At 38.8% G+C, this 15,051-nt stretch overlaps 1 long non-coding RNA gene across 2 annotated transcripts in view; it reads left to right on the forward strand.

Moving 5' to 3' along the window:
- The first annotated feature begins 282 nt into the window (after positions 1-282).
- LOC111549494 overlaps positions 283-15,051 on the forward strand; it is a 302,423-nt gene continuing 287,654 nt past the window's right edge. For both annotated transcript variants that reach the window (XR_003309652.1, XR_002733756.2), the window contains exon 1: positions 283-677. This is a non-coding gene — a long non-coding RNA (uncharacterized LOC111549494). The remainder of the gene's footprint in view (positions 678-15,051) is intronic.

Consider the following 15,051-nt stretch of genomic DNA (forward strand, 5'->3'; position numbering starts at 1 on the left):
CTGACACATAGGAAGCACTAACTAAATGTTTTTACTCTTTTACAGTTGAGTTAAATAGTATTTTTCTATATGGGCAGAAAATAATTGCTTTGGTTCTCAAGGATACCTGAGTTTTCAATTCCTTAGATTGTAGAACCTGAAGACCTTCATTAATTAGAGAAGTTAAACACACACACGAAGGAAAAAGTTGTATCCCTTATCTTAACACCCACAGAATGGGTGGGGTAAAAATAGGGCTATAGTGGGTAGCCACTTACTGAACTCAATATCTGGAAAACAAGATTCTCCAAGAAGACTGGCTGACTGAATTGAAGCATGGGCATACAATAGCATTAGAATTTTCTTTTTTCTTGCTATTATCTTTATGAATGACCTGTTAGAAGTTTCTAAATATAGTTAACTATTTCAATTTTCTCAAAGTTTTTCAACTAAGAAAGCCACAGAAGCACACTGTGGTTGAAAACTTGGAAACAGTACATGTCAGAACCTGAGTGATGAATTTCTCTTCTTCTGCACTGCTGAGTTGATGAATGGGAACTGCTGACAAATCCATACAAATGAGAACTTTCTGGAAAGTGGGCAGTGATGAAAGACAGCTGTTTTTTGCCTGTTGGTTCCAGATTGTCCTCTTTTACTGCATCCTTGGCTCTTGCATATCTCTTTCTGTGCTGGTAAAGGTAAATTTTTTTTTTTTTTTTTTTTTTTTGCGGGGAGCGCTGGTGTTCTAAAGGATGTTCCAGATGGGAATTTTGGGGTTAAGTACTTGCGACTGAGAGCTGGCCTTGATATTTTGGTTCACCTGCTAGTTACCATTTTAAGATGTTTAAAAAATTAGTCCTTTTAACAAACATTTTAAATGTTTAATGCTAATCTAAAGTGAAACCTGTATCTCTTGTATTGATGATACAACAGTTACTCTATCTAGTAGTTAACTGCATCAATAATGTTCATTAATGGAAATTTTATGGCTGGTTGTTGGGTTTACCAGTAATCTCTAGTTTTCTTGCTTTATGAATATTTGAGACACAATTATAGAGACTATTTCTTTCCCTCAAGAGGGCTAGTTTTCCCTCCATTGATTCTCCTATTTCTATAGTATTTTACAGTACTAAGCTGCCTTTTATGTTAGCTTACTACCAACTCTTAAGGTCATTAATAATTCATGCTCCAGATGCGTGACTTGGTAGCTTTAATTAGCTATTACTATTTTCTAGAAAAGATGATTTTACTTTTGAGTATTATTACACAGAACAAACTACTTAAAGAATATATATACTTAAAAATGAAATAATTTTATTGGAACTGTGTTTTAGACTCCAAATTTACTTTCCTTTGTATTTTCCTTTTATTTTAGGAATGAAAACTTGTTAGTAAAATATTATTTTTATATATTAGCATATTTTATACTTTAAGTGCTTACAGTGTTTTGGGAATGCTTTTGCGTTGCCTTTCCCCAATATCCCATTTCCATTGCCATCTCAAATTTCAAGTGGTTAGTTTATATTCATTTATAGGCTATAAATTTGTAAGCCATATGAAGAGTGGCTTGTGTTTTTGTCTAATGTTTCATAAGCCTTTGTACTTAGTCTGACCACAATTGAGCATCTTTTAAAGACCTGAAATGATGACTTCCAGCCATTGTATTTTGACTTAGCTGACTCGAAGGGCCCTGAACCTTCAATCAGGCAGAACTTGGCTCCAAGAACAATACAGCTCAATGCATTTCTATGGAAATAGAGTCTCTGTGTACATGTTGCTCTCCTTATCAGAAGGTATGGCTGTTCAAGTATCCCAACAGCTGTCATAAAGATGTCTTAAAACTAAATTAGTTCGAACTAACTTGAATGCTTCAGAATTCACAGGAAGTGGGGAGAGAGAAGATGTTGCAAAATCTAACACCACAATTTGCCAATTTTTTAAAGCTTTGAGCCATAGGGTTTGACCAATGTTCCTCTGAACTGGTCTTTTTAAAGTGATGGTGGGATAATTTTATGATTGAAAAGTTCTGTAATTAAATGTAGCATAAAAGAAAACTTTTAGAACTAAAGAAATTTAGAAAACCAGGTAAGTTTGGGTTTCATTTAGCGGGATGAATGAACTCTTATTCTATCTGAATAAGTGCCTCTAGATAAACCTGAGAAAATCAGAGAACCCATTCTAGTGATATGTTTTCATTTACTTCTAGAATGACAGTAAATAAGTCAGTCTGGAAAAATATTCCAACTGAGGCAAATTGTTAGATATGTAGAGGTTTACATAGATTCGCTTTCTTGTGAACTACTGGGTTAATGACATGTTGAAAAGGTTGTCTAAAATTTTTTTGGTATTTACAGCTACTTTTTTGAGTAATTGCTATTCTTATTTTAAATTTTATAATATGCAGAATTCTGTGTTATCAATTCTGAGCTTCTTTTGCTACTATTTCAATTGAAGTAAAAACTTTACAATAAAACTTTTCCTATTAGGCAAGTAGTTTTATTGATTGATTAATTGTCTAATTTCAAATTAGGTGTAACTATGTGTGTCTGGCTTACCACCATAATGTTGCATGTGGTGTAAATAATTATAGAAAGGACTGTGCTAAATAGTGGTTTGCCAAGTATTCACAAGCTCACTGAACATATCAGGCAAAGTGTTAATTTGCCTGTTTTATTTCTGTCTCTGTTATCAATAGCCTTCAAGTCTTCTGGGATCAAGGTTTGGTTTCTAGTCACTTGCTAATTGCCATTTGAATTATAATTTCACAAATAACAAACAGAAGATTAAGTCTCAGGCTTTAAAGCCCATAATTTTTTCTCCATGAAAAAATTAATTTATTTCTGTGAAAAGAGTGACATTAGCTTTTACACTGATTTTAGTTTCTTAGGATAAATGAAACTGGAAGGAGTTCTGTTTCCTCATTAGGCCTTAATACCCCTGTTCAAAAACCGTGGCCACATTACATTTTACATTCCTTTTGCTGCTTTGCCTTGTTAAGGTTTCTGTGAAATGATTTCAAGGGCTGATTGCATTTCAGAGCATGTTTTAAATGGAAATATGACTCCTCAAGGAAATTTATGTTATCTTGGAGGTACTTTAAAAGAGGGAAGAGGAAACAAAGATACAGGGGAGGGGAAAGCAAATAAAAGGACCCTTTCTATGAAGAAAGGTGCACAATTAGGTGTGCATAGGGGAAGTCGTGTTAATTGACAGAAGTTTATTTTATGGGGCCTCTAAAAGGTAACTATCAAACTTTAGTGCTGCATTTTCAACTACTAGTTTAGTCAGGATTCTTTCGGTTGCAAGTGACTGAAAACCCAACCTAAACTGGCTTGTGTTGCTAAAAAGAGAGAGTTTACTGGTACATATGAGTCATATGTGATACAGCCTCAACTATGCCTGAATTCATGGCTAAAACTATACAACCAAGAACTGGGTTCTTGATACCCATTTATTGGATCTGTTTCTTCGATGTTGGCTCTATTTTGGGACCTCGCATAGTTACTGGGTGCCTGTCAGCAACTCAGAGGTTTAAATCCAGGATAAAAAAAGTTAGAGTCTTGTCCCAATGTTCCCAGGAAATGCCCTGACAGCCACCAGGCCCAGACTGAACGAGGTTACCAGCCTGCCCTACACTGCTCATTGTGGCCAGGAGGGTAATACTATGACTGAGGGGTTCACCCCCAGAACTGACAATTGGCCCCACCCAGATCGTATTATTTGAGAATGGGAGGGGGTGGATCCTCAAGCAAACATTAAGGCAGTTGCCAGAAGAGGGAAGGGAGGTTGGAGAGGTGAAGGACAAATAGACACTATAGATACTGTGTACATCTCCGTCTTTAGGCTGGGCATATTATTTAGACACTGTGGTATGTTTGCATTCCCAGGGCTCCATAAAATGACTACAAAATCCAGTATTACCTGAAGTACAATTATTCAGTAGAAGGAAAATGTATTCTTTTACTCTCAGGCCCAGAAAAAGCAAGGATTAATACTGGTTATCATCTTTAAACTGTCATCATATAATGTCAAGTAAAAAAGTGATTCATCTCCAAATATTTGATATTAAACATGTAGATTGAATTCGAAGATGCTCTGGAGTTTATCTAAAACAGTGCTATGTATGTTTTTAGAATCTGATAAAAAGCTGTCACCTCTCTCCAGAAAATGTACATCGACACATACTCACAAAATATGATGTGTAATTTGAGAGTTTAGAAGTCCCAGCCCCTAAGTCCTGATGTAGTCCAACCACTCATCCAGAGCTTGAACACCTTCTGTAATACCCTAGCAGGAAGTTGTTCCAGTCTAGATTTGAAATCTCCTGGCCATGCACTCAAATTTGGCCCTAAAATCTCTAGGTACCATGGCTGTCTCTGTTTACTGGTCACCTCAGGAGCTTCTTAAGGCTTTGCTTCTCATCCTTTACTTTAAAATCAATTTCTTCTTTTCTTTGTTTTAAAACAGGGTTTCTCTCTTCTATGTCTGTTTCTTTAGGGTGCATTTGTTTCTCTTCTCTTTCAGATAGATGACTCTTTGGGACAATTTGATAAACTTTCTGATTATGGTTTCTGTTAAGGTGTTGCCTTTGGATGTATTTCCTTTGGGGGAAATACCAGAAGGGTATGTTTGCACCCTGTCTAGCCTCTTTAGACTTCAAGAGCTGTCTTAGTTCAGGCTGCTATAACAAAATACCATAGACAAGGTGGCTTAAACAGCAGCCATTTATTTCTCACAGTTCTGGAGGCTGGGAATTTTTGGGAGACACAAACATTTAGTCCATTGCAAGAGTCGCGATTCCTCACTTATCTGTGAGAAGGGATTGGTCATCCGCTGGCAGAGAACTCATTGCCACTAGCAGGTGACAACACTGTGTCTAGGCTGTTCTTTAGTTCCTGCTTATATTAAACCCAAATCTGTTCTTTTGTAGTTTCTGCCCTTTGGCACTAGTCCTACCTGTTGGAACTACATGGAGAAAACACAAGGCTACACTTCAGATGTAACAGAGCATATTTACACAATCTATATGTTCTCCTGGCACAGCTCTGCCTCCAGTGCTGAGGAGGGTCTCCGTCTGAATCACACCTGGGAGTTCTCCCACCCAGTGGTCTTTTTGATGAAAATACCCAAGGCTCTGATAAAGGAGAAACATTACCCTTTTTAGTGGTTATATCTGCAGTTCTCTTTTTTGTCTACCCAAACCAATGCTTCTGGAATGGGAGTTCAGTTTGAAGTTGGTCTCTTAATTCCTAGTAATCCACTTGCAAATTGTATTGGTGGATGAGGCAGCTAGGTGCTAGAATTCTGTGGTGTCAGTACTCAGTGTCTGCTTGACATGAACAGTTTTTATTTTTACTTTAAAAGGTGGAGCAGATAGACTTTCCAGCATGCTTTCTTCCTTTTTAAACCCCATCTGCTCTGCAATCAGTAGATACGTGAAGGACCATGGGTGTCAGCTGCCAGCATTTTTGCAGTCTCTTGCGCTTTGTTTCCCAGAAAGATTGTCTTTGTGCCAGTGGTGTGGGCTTTTTGGAGTATCTAAACTGTCACGCTACTTAGCTGCCCTGGCAGGGGAGCCACAGGCAGCAGCTTTTCAATTGGCCCTCTAAACTGGACAGGAGAGAGAGAGCTCAGGGACAACTGATGCTGGAGTGTGACTAGGACATCCCTTTCAGTCTGTTGTAAACACAGGATTTCAGCTTTTGGACTGTAACTAGCCTGCTCTAGGAATCCTTTGAGAACATAAGCAGGATTGACATGGTGCAGACATGGCAGCCTTGGTAGCTTGCTAAGCCTTGTATGCCAGTCAGCATATTTAAAATCACCCCCTCTCCCAGCAGCAGGTGCTAACATCAGAGTGGGAGTGGTATAAACTAGGGGACAGCCCTGGAGGAGTTACGAGTGGGGCTGAAGGAAGTTAGCTCACAGCAGACTCCATAGGAAATAAGAGAAGAGGAAAGGCAATGTGGCAGAAAGAAATTCTATGGCAGTAGTGAAACCATTGTACAGTGGACTTGGTGATGCACAAACATCTATGTTAACACAGAACTGCTAACTGGGGGAAAGCACCACACCGCTAACTTCACCAAGTAGTTTGTAGTTCCCTTGCTTGGGCAGATAAAGCTTACATCAATGTGGTCAGAGTTTTACATCAATGCAAATTATTAACGTTTTCTCAGATCCTGCCTACTCTCTGATTTTACCGCAAAGAAAACTAGGATAAATGCTGGAAGAAATTCCATTAGGGAGATTGTGGCTTATCCAGAGCAGCCTCAAGTGTGGCCACGCAAATGGATTTTCAGGGCAAGTGGAGCAGATATGTTGTCAGCCCTCCTCATTACCAGTTTATGCCTCCCTGCCCCAGGAAAAGGCAGGAAATGGGCAGGGCTGGCTGGGCTGGCTAACCCCACCCCAGCTCCCAGGCCATATGAGACTTAGGATGCACATTAATAGTTTCACCATGCTCCTGGCCTCTTGCCTTTTTCGCTTTATCCTTTTCTTCTGTCAGCAATAAATATTTACTAAGCACCTCTTAGGTGTCAGGAATTGTGTTTGGTGTTAGGGAACCAGAGGAGATGAACACGGATGCAGTTCCTGCCGTCATGGAGCTTATAGCTGAGCAAAAAAGAGAGTCAAATAGTCATATAAATATGTGTATGGTTTTAAACCTGGATAAGTGCCAGGAAGGAAAGGTATAAGATGCCATAAGAGTGTCTAACAAGGGGCATGCCATGAGGTACTGGAGTCTGTCCACTTGCTCACTCAGCACCTTCTCCAAGACAGACAGTGTAGTTCCAGTAGGGCCCCTCCCTATATTATTTTGTTTCAATTTACCTTTCTTTTCTCCAAGGATGCATTGCAAACATACATACTTTGGTTCTTTGATTTATTTTACCTTCATTTTATTTTGTCAACTTCAATATTCACCTTTTCAAATCATTGTTGACGGTGCATGGATTACCTAGCACAAGGCCTAGCAGGTAGTAGCTACTCAATATTTATCAGTTTCCTTCTCAGCAGAAGCCTATGTCTTGCATTTATAATGACTTTCTCTAAGGCCATAACTGCTCACATCTGACCAAGCAGTTAAGTTACTATGATGAGAAGTTGGGATCCCTAAATCCAGTCTCCAGCTCAGTGAACTCTTAGGCTTCAGAGATATAGATTTCAAGTCTTCAAGAGATACAAGGATGTGTTTTGGGGGAATTTTATTGTGTTCCTCTTGGAAGATGGGCTTTGACCATTCTTTATGAGTATGAGTTCCAGACAAGTCTTTTGCACTAGGAAATTTCTCCTGTCATTATGTAACTACTAATATTGAATGTTGAACTCACCTCTGGTCACTCAATAAATTCTACTGATGCAACAGTAAAATCCTGTTCTTATCAAATTTAGTTCTATTTTTTACATATGTTATTAGTACTAGAAAAGTTGACATGGGTGTAACTTTCTCATTCTTATCAATGGGAAAGCACTAAATTATAAATTTTCATTTAAATATTGCTAATTGGATAGCTCACACATAGCATTTTAATGGTTTCTAGGGCATCTCAGGGCAAGTTTTTTCTTGAATATTGATTTTGGAGAGCAGGGGGTCAGCAGGGAAATATGAAATAGGTAATTCAAATGCATTTAGCAAATGATTTACTGAAGATTAGTTTTATGACATTACTCTTGCCCTTTTCCATTAATGTTAGAAAATATATTATGCCATAGGAATTTTTATGTAATACTTGCCATTCAGTCTCAAAGCAAATAGGAAATTTGCTTGTAGTTTTGTGCTCATTAGAATTATTTTTCAACCAGAAGGATTTTCTGAAATCAGAGTGTGGCCTTTTTAGTCTATGTGATTTGCAGGGAGAAGAACTTGCTCAGTGTTTCTTCAAATCCTTCCCTAATGGCTGATCCTCGCACAGCTCTCATATGTCAGTGTATTTCTGAGTGAGAGCTTTACAAAAAGTGGCTGCAGAAGTTTTCTTTTTATACCAATCTAAACATCAGCTTCTACTAAATGCAAATGTTATGCACATGATTGCAGTGATATCATTTTGTTAAAACTCTTCTCATAATCTACCTCTAAAAGGCCTTCTGTTTCCATTATAGCTAGGTTATTAATGCTAAATAGTTCAGCAAATTGGGTTGTTGAAGCGCATCTGCCATGCATTATTCATTAAGTACGTCTTTCACAAATCATAGCTGTCTGTTGCCTAATCCTGGAGTCCCAGTAGCACTACTTCTTGGGGAATCTGTTTCTTTTGTGAGCCAAGAAATGGAGTCACAGGCATATCTGTCAAGGCAACACTTGGTTACACTGTTGTCTTCAAAATGTAGTGCATAATGGGGAAAAGGTTTAATTAATGTTCTACAGTAATGTGTCTGTTTATAAAGAAATAATGTACTATAAAATTAAGCAACGTATAGTGAATGTACCTCCTCCTAATGGCGAGGCTGGCATTTTAAGTGATCAGTAAATCACTTAAATATTAGGACTTTCTTGAACAAGGGTAATAAAAGGAGACATTTGGAAATGGTAGATACCAGTACATACAATTATCCACTAAATAAAACATTTTTATTGTGATCACAGTGTTAATCACATTGTAGAACAGCCTGATCAGGAAATGTGAGAAATTGTATATGAATTTTTTCATCTCTGACATGATTAGCTTTTGCATTAGAATGTAAGTCCCAAATATTTAAACCAGGATATGGCTTTCCTCAGAGGACAGCCCTGCTTTCGTTTCCTGAGACTGAAAGATTATTTGTAAAACCTCTAACGCTGCTCCTTCCCATGATTAAACTCTTCCTTATTTGGATCCAGCTATGTAGGCATGGGACTTTCCTCCAGCACCCTACCTCTGGGTTGTCTTTTCAGCTCTTGGGGTAGAACTTTTTATTCTTAGGCCTTTGCTGCTCCTCTCACATTGATGGGGGCTTTCCTACTTCTGGCATCTGCAGACACAATCAGTTCTGTATGGTCCCACTGGCCCAGTGCTTCAGTAGGTGATGTCCCTCTGCTTAGAAGAAAGAAGTCGGAGGGCTGACCAATAAGACTTAATGTTGTCAGGCTGTCCCCTGGAACTGTTTAATGTTGTCTCTATGCCCTGCCTTCCTTTGATCATGGAGGTCACACCCAAGCAAACAAAATTGACAAGGGGGCTGTATTGTTTCCCTCTAAGAGTTCAGGCTTTCCCACTTAACTCCTCTTTTCTGGCATAACACAGTACGATCATCAAAATTTTCTACTTTAAGTCTTCTAACATCATGCTCCCAAACCATCATGTTTCATCCCCGATCACTCACTAGTTTTTTCTTTTAAAGAAAACATGAAAAAATGCTCATCATCACTCGCCATCAGAGAAATGCAAATCAAAACCACAGTGAGATACCATCTCACACCAGTTAGAATGGCAATCATTAAAAAATCAGGAAACAACAGGTGTTGGAGAGGATGTGGAGAAATAGGAACACTTTTACACTATTGGTGGGATTGTAAACTAGTTCAACCATTATGGAAAACAGTATGGCAATTCCTCAAAGATCTAGAACTAGATGTACCATATGACCCAGCCATCCCACTACTGGGTATATACCCAAAGGATTATAAATTATGCTACTACAAAGACACATGCACACGTATGTTTATTGCGGCACTATTCACAATAGCAAAGACTTGGAATCAACCCAAATGTCCATCAGTGACAGACTGGATTAAGAAAATGTGGCACATATACACCATGGAATACTATGCAGCCATAAAAAAGGGTGAGTTTGCGTCCTTTGTAGGGACATGGATGCAGCTGGAAACCATCATTCTTAGCAAACTATCACAAGAAGAGAAAACCAAACACCGCATGTTCTCACTCATAGGTGGGAACTGAACAATGAGCTCACTTGGACTCGGGAAGGGGAACATCACACACTGGGGCCTATCATGGGGAGGGGGGAGGGGGGAGGGATTGCACTGGGGAGTTATACCTGATATAAATGATGAATTGATGGGTGCTGACGAGTTGATGGGTGCAGCACACCAACATGGCACATGTATACATATGTAACCTGCACGTTATGCACATGTACCCTAGAACTTAAAGTATAATAAAAAAATAAAATAAAAAAAGAAAAGATTTTAAAAGAGCAAGTTGACAAATAGTTACATTAAATACTTATCATTAAAAGCAAACAAACAAAAATTTGAGATCTCCAGTCTTTGCATATTATGCATGATTAAGAATATTCTTCAAAATGGAAATTGCATTTGAAGTGTTAAGCAAACAGTCATACCTTTAAAATGCTTTAGAAAGCATCCATTTATATTTAATCTTTTACTAGGCTAATGTATGTAAGATAGACTGTCTGTGGAGGGTTTTGTAAAACAAAATTGTAAATTCCAAGATGTTGTGCTTAATGGGTTGTGGTGTCTGAATCCCAGATCTCTACTGATGAAAATTTGGCAGGTTGGGAAGTGAGATGAGAATTTAATGAACAAAATCTAATCTAAGAGATGGAAATGCTGTTACTCTCAAATATGGAGAAATTAATGGGCTGGAAAAGGTATGAACAGTTTCCACAGTGGCACAGAGTGGTTTCCATAAAGGAGAGAATTGGGGCTGGTTGGTTGCAATGTGTATCAATGTGCTGATGGCCAGGGATGAGCTTGGTCAGTGGGAATTATGAATGAGTTGTTGTTCCCACAGCAGATCCCTTGGTTTAGTTCATATTGGTTTTCCAGAGCTCTGTCGGGGTGAGGGTAGGAGTGGGAGCTGTTTTAGATTGGTTTAAATGCCTCTGGATGTTTGTTTCTTTAATTTGAAAAAACATCATGTAACCAGAAACTTTTTTACTGTGACCTTGAGTAATAAGGACATAACCACAGTTATAAGATAGAAATTCAAAGATTTTAATGAATGGAAAAAGCTTCTCTTACAACCAGTTAATTTTCTCTTTAAATTCTTATCCAATTTCTCTTCTAGTATAAGTCAAAAAAGTCTCTGCGAAATATCCCTTGCTAGAATTTAGTTATGAACAAAAGCCAGTTGCTAGGGCAACCAGGCCAGAGGCAGTTAATTAATTAACCTTTGTCATTGTATACAGATAAGGCCACTGAGTCCTGCCTAGAAAATAAATGGGCAAGGTCAGGGTGCTTTCATGCTCTTGGGAGTGGTGAAGAACAGCCTTGCCTTAACCCTATTCCTGCTCTTCTCCACCTCCATTTCCCAGCAGGGAGTTGGTGGCTTTTGTTTTGAAGTCAACAAGGGAGAAAGATGAAGAAGCAGGGCATGAACTCAGGAAGCTTATGGAGAAAAGATCCTTAAAGGGAATAAAACAAAACCATGGAGCTGAGAGATAAGCTATTGGTTAATGCCTAGTAGGTGGCAGAGCCTTGTTTTCTCTTTCTCTGTCTCTGATTCATATTCTCTCTCTCTCTGTGCCTGTGTGTGTGTGTGTGTGTTGGGGGATGAGTGAGAGCTAAAAAATATCTGAGTGGTTAGAGATAATTCCAGGTCAGTGAAGAATACACAGCACTGTGGTGTCAATGAGGTCTGGGTTTCTAAAGAATCACAAACAAGGCCCCAGAGAGCTAGTGACACAGTTTGTTTGCTGACTGCCATTCTTCAGGTGGCCCATTAGATGGTAAGTGGTGGGCAGTGGGTGGCTCTGTGCCTGCAGTACTGATTGTCACCAAAACAACATCAGAGGGAGTGATGGTCAACAGTAGGGTAGAGTAGGTGGTCTCCTGATCATATTCCCTCAGCATCAACAATTAAACAGCTATCTATGGATGAAAGTGCCTTTGGGTGAGCTTTGGGATTTAGGTAGGAGGTTGTGAAATCTTGGTGGAACCCAACATCTAGGAGAGTCATTTTGAGAGGACAGACCTGAGTCCAGATCTGGATCTAGAACCCATACCCAGAAATATACCCATCCCATTGTGGACTCAGATACAACTCCATTTAGCCCTGGTCCTGCCTCCAGAGCCCTCTGCCAAGATACCTGGGAGGAGTCATGACCATTCATGTCTTAGGTGACAGGCTTATCTACCTTAGTCTCAGCTGTGGACTCTGAAATTGTCCTGTAATTTGGCTCTAACCCCTCTTAGCTGGGTCTGAAAGCAGTTCTGCCCACTCAGGGACCTCGTGGGAGACATACCTATCTATGCCTTTGTAGGCAGGCCATTTGACCTGGATCTCAGTGCAGATCCTGACATGGCCTTGCAACTCAACTCCAGTACCTCTCAGCTGCAGCCTGAGAGCAGTTCTGCCTACCCGTAGACTTGGAGGGAGACACACAAGCCCATGTCAACAGAGGCAGGCCTGGAGACATTGGTCTCAGCTGTGGATGCTTAACCATCCCTGTTATTGAGTTCCTGTCAGCCATGGTATGAGACTAGCACCACCTGCCAAGGGACCCACCCAGTCATGCAGTGGAAGTTCTCCCAGGGACACCTGGAGGAAGCTACACTACCTTGTAACAGGCCTGCCATCTGGAAACCCTGAAGCAGACCGACATCTTTGCACCAGCCCTACTGACCAAGGTCCTGAAGGCAGTTCAGTCTACCCAGTGACTGCATAGGATCCATGCCTGCTTGTGCCCCTGGTAACTATGAACCCAGCAGCAGTCATGTGACTCAGCTCCAACCCCAATTTACCATGATTCTGGCAATCCTATCAGCCCAGTGGCCCAACAGGAGAAGATCTTCACCTGCTGAAACCATGTATAAAGACAGGAATAGGTATTTGCTCCTATAAATACACAGACACCAATGCAAGGCTACACAAATAATGAGGAATCAGGCAAATATGAACCACTCAAGGAAAACAGTAAAGCTTTAGCAACTCACCCCAGAAATAGAGATCTATGAATTGCCTGAAAACGAATTTAAAATAATCCTAAAGAAGTTCTATGGGATGCAAGAGAACAACGATAAAAAACTAAAACAATCAAGGAAAGAGTACATGAACAAAAGGAGAATAGAAGTCAAAATAATACAAAAGAACCAAGTGGAAATACTGGAGCTGAAGAATATAGACGCTTCCTGATATACAATGGGGTTATGTTGTGATAAACCCATTGTCAATTGAAAATATAATAAGTTAAAAATGCATCCAATACACCTAATCTATCAAATGTCATAAATTAACCTAACCTATCTTAACTGTGCCTATAGTTGCCCTAAAGGACATTAGTCTATGGTTGGGCAAAATCATCTGGCAACACAGTGCACTGTAGGGGTATTGGTTGTTTCCCCTCATGATCATGTGGCTAAATGGAAGCTATGGCTTGCTGCTACTGTTCAGCATTGTGAGAGGGTACTGTACCACTTTCTTCTGAAAGCCTATCACTTTTGCATCATCATAAAGTAAAAAAAAATCATAAGTCAAACTGTCATAAGTGGAGGACCATCTGAATAATGATAGAACTGAAAAATTCAAAAGCTTCAAGAGAAAAATCAAAAGAGTTGGCTAACTCAAAGACAGGTCATTTGATATTAGTCAATTAGAGAAACAAAAAGAGAGAAGAATCTAAAAGAGTGAAGAACGCGTAAGAGTGAAGAAAGCACCATCAAGCAAATGAGCATATGAATTATGGGATTTTCAGAAGGAACAGAGTGAGACAGAAGTCTTATTTTAAAAATACTGGCTGTAAACATTCCAAATATTGGAACAGATATGGACTTCCAGATTAATGTGTTCAAAAAAATCCGAAAAACCTTAAAATGCTCTAAGACATATTATAACCAAACTGAAAAGTCAGAGAGTCTTGAAAGCAACAAGAGAAAAGAGATACTAGGGAACTCTCTTAAGGTTACCGGTAGACTTTTCAGCAGAAACCTTGTAAGCTAGGATGAAGTACTAAAAGAAGAAAAACCTACCAAACAATAATACTGTACCCAGCAAAGCTGTCCTTCACAAATGAAAGAGAGATAAAGACATTTCTAGACTAACAAAAGCTGAGGGAATTTCATCATCACCTGCTTTACAAGATATGTTAAGGGAGCTTTTTGAGTTGAAACAAAAGGATGATAAGTCATGACATCAAAACATGAAAGTCTAAAACTCACTGGTAAAGGTAAGTATATAGGCAAATTCAGATACTCTAAAACTATAATAGGGATGTACAAATCACTTTTAACTCTAGTGTAAAAGTTAAAAGACAAAAGTATTACAATAACTACAGCTATAAGAATTTGTTAGTAATATGCAATGTAAAAAGATGTAAAGTGTAACATCAATAGAATAAAATGTGTCAAGGGAGGGGAACAATGAAAGTATAGGGTTTCTGTATGTGTTTGAAGTTTTTTTCAGCTCAAAATAGAATACTATAACTACAGATATTTTATATAAGGCTCATGATAACCTCCAGTAACCACCCAAAGAAAAAAATCTCTAGTAAATGCACAAAAGATAAAGAGAAGAAATCAAAGCATACCACTAAAAACAAACAAGCAACAAATCACAAAGGAAGACAGCAGAGAGAAAAAAGGTACAGAGGAACTATAAAACAGTCAGAAAAAACAAATGGCAATAGTAAGTCCTTCCCTATCAATAGTTACTTTAAATGCAGATGGATTATTTTTCCAACAGAAAGAACAGAGTTAATAGAACTATCATATAATCAGGCAATTCTACTACTGGGTATATATCCAAAGAAAATGAAGGCAGTATATTGAAGCGATATCTGCACTTTTGTGGTCATTATATTATAGCATTACTAACAATAGCCAAATATGGAATCAACTTACGTCCATCAACAGATGACTGTATAACAAAAATGTGGTATATGTACACAATGGAATACCATCAAGCCTTAAAAAAGAATAAAATACTGCATTTGTGACAACACTGATGAACCTGGAGGACATTACGTTAAGTGATATAAGCCAGGCATAGAAAGACAGATACGACACGATGTCACTTACATGTAGAAACTTAAAATGTTAAAGTCATATAAGCAGAGAGCAGAATGGTGGTTACCAGGGATTGGGGGGATGTGTATCAAAGTTTACAAAGTTTCAATTAGATGGAAGGAATAGTTTCTGGAGATCTATTGTACATCATGGTGACTACAGTT

Source organism: Piliocolobus tephrosceles, chromosome 6 (assembly GCF_002776525.5).
Source record: "Piliocolobus tephrosceles isolate RC106 chromosome 6, ASM277652v3, whole genome shotgun sequence".
Classification (NCBI taxonomy): domain Eukaryota; kingdom Metazoa; phylum Chordata; class Mammalia; order Primates; family Cercopithecidae; genus Piliocolobus; species Piliocolobus tephrosceles.